This window comes from Neophocaena asiaeorientalis, unplaced genomic scaffold (assembly GCF_003031525.2).
Source record: "Neophocaena asiaeorientalis asiaeorientalis breed wild unplaced genomic scaffold, Neophocaena_asiaeorientalis_V1.1 scaffold44, whole genome shotgun sequence".
Taxonomy (NCBI): Eukaryota; Metazoa; Chordata; class Mammalia; order Artiodactyla; family Phocoenidae; genus Neophocaena; species Neophocaena asiaeorientalis.
The window spans coordinates 766,801-769,464 of NW_020173678.1; positions in this window are offsets into that span (position 1 = coordinate 766,801).

The following is a 2,664-nucleotide window of genomic DNA, read 5'->3' on the forward strand; positions in this document are numbered from 1 at the left end:
CCCAACAAAAGAAAAAAAAAAAAAAAAAAAAAAAAAAAAAAAAAAAAAAAAAAAAAAAAAAAAAAAAAAATGTAAGGACACCAAAAGGGTGAAAAGGTAAGATGGGAAAAGCTATGTTAGGTAAATTCTAACAAAAGAAAGCTCCATGATTAAGCCAAAGAGCATTATCAGGGACAAAGAGAGTAACTGTCCAATGATAAGAGGAAACAATTTTCCAGAAAAATATAATAACACTAAACTTGCAGGCACCCAATAACATAGCTTCAGAGTATACAAAGCCAAAGTTGTCCAAAGTACAAGGAGAAACTGAAACATGGACAAGCATATTGTTGAGGTATGAACATGCCTCTCTCAGTAATTGACACAGAAAGCAGACAAAAATTGGAAAAGATACAGATGTTTGGAAAAAACATGTATCAACCTCAATCACATGCACATATAAAGAACCTTGCAACAAATAGATAAAATCCAGTCTGTCCAAGCATGCATGGAACATATATAGAATACATCACACAGGAGTACAATAAAAATCCTAACACATATCTAATAATCGATATCTTACATAGAACGTGCTCTCGGAACATAGTGCTTTGAAATTTTTCTTAATAAAAGCACAAATAATTATCGTGTCAAGAAAGTAATAATATAAACTAGACAATTCTTATAACTGGAAAATAATATACATCAGCATTTGTGGGTCAAAGACTAAGGAGTTCTTAGAGAGAAGTTTATGGCCTTAAATAGTCACATTAAAAAAGGAAAAAAAGTAAAGATTAGTGAGCTAGAATCAACTTTAGAAGTAATAAAGAGAACAGCACTGTAAACCCAAAGAAAATAGAGTGAAGGAAATAAAGGTAAGAGCAGAGATTAACAAGATAGGAAACAAAGGGAGACTAGATCAATAAAAACAAAAGTTAGTTTTTATTTTATTTTTATTTATTTACTTATTTTTTTGGCTGCGCTGCATGGCTTGTGGGGTCTTTGTTTCCTGACCAGGAATCAAATCCGGGCCCTGGCAGTGAAAGTGCTGAGTCCTAACTACTGGACCACCAGGAATTCCCCAAAAGTTACTTTTTAAAACTATTAATGAGGGCTTCCCTGGTGGCGCAGTGGTTGAGAGTCCGCCTGCCGATGCAGGGGACATGGGTTCGTGCCCCGGTCCGGGAGGATCCCACACGCTGCGGAGCGGCTGGGCCCGTGAGCCATGGCCGCTGAGCCTGCGCATCCGGAGCCTGTGCTCCGCAACGGGAGAGGCCACAACAGTGAGAGGCGCGCGTACCGCAAAACAAAACAAAACAAAAACTATTAATGAGATAGACTTGCTTCTAGCAAGACTAATCAGAAAATAAGAGAAAAATACAAGGAAGAAATATTGGGAATGAGAAAAGGGAAATAACTAGGAGATTAAGCAGAAATTGAAATAGTAATGAGAAAATGCTATGAGCAAGTCTATGTAAATAAATTTGAAAACATAAATGAAAGGGAAAATTTTCCTAGAAAAAATTCAACCGATCAAAACTGACTCAAGAGAAGTAGGAAGGCTGAATAGACTTTTAGCCTTTAAATACATTAATTCAAAGGTTAAAATCCTTCCTACAAAAACACTATCAGGCCTGGACAGTTTCACAAGAAATTTCAGTCAAACTGCCAACAAGGAGATAATCCTATTTTACAGAATCAATTTCAGTTACTAGAAAAAGAATGTGTACTGACAAAATTTATGAAGCTAGTACACTAGCTTTATGTTGTGGAAAGAATATGAAGGAAACTTAGAGATAATCTCAATTATGAGCATAAGTGCAAAAATATATTAATGTCGGCCACACCACAAGTGATAATATTCACTTTTGATTAAAACAAAACAAAAAGCTTTTTGAATAAAAAGGAACTTCCTTAATCTGGTAAGGGTTATCTACCAAAACCCTATGCAAACATGGTACTTAGTTGTGAATTGTTAGAAGCATGACTTTTCAAGTCAAGAACAAATCCAAGGTACCCGTTATCACAACTTACATTCATCATTGTATTAGAAGTTTAAGCCTCAGCAGTAGGAGATGAAAAAAGAAAAGTGCAAAAGTTGGAAAAAAACAAACTAAACTATAATTCCCAAATGACCAATTTTCACAGTTATCATAGAAAATCCAGAGAATCAATAAATTACTAGAACTAAAAATAGAGTTTTAGAAAACCAAATTGCATTTCTACATATCATCAATATAATAGTACCCAAACCCATAAGATTCTTAGGAGTAAATCTGACAAAACATGTTGGGAACCTGTAAAAAAAAGATCTGAGGCTAATCAAAATAAATAAAAGGAGATATATAAATGTAGAGCTATATCTTGTTTATTGGAAGATTCAATATTGTAAAAATGTCCATTCTCTTCCAACGAATCTCTGAACTCATAGTATTTCCAACCAAAATCTCTACAGGGTTTTCGCAAATGAATTTTAAAATTTATACGAAGAGATGCTTTCAGAGAAAAAGAACAAGGTAAAAGAATTTTCCCTGCCATGTAAGAAAGCTTATTATAAGTTATGACTGTGCCTATTATAATTAATGTTGGTTCAGTGATGGGAAAATAGATCAAAAACACCAAACAAAAATTTGCAGAATGAAACCATTCCTACGTGGAAACTGCATATGACATTACAAATTTGCG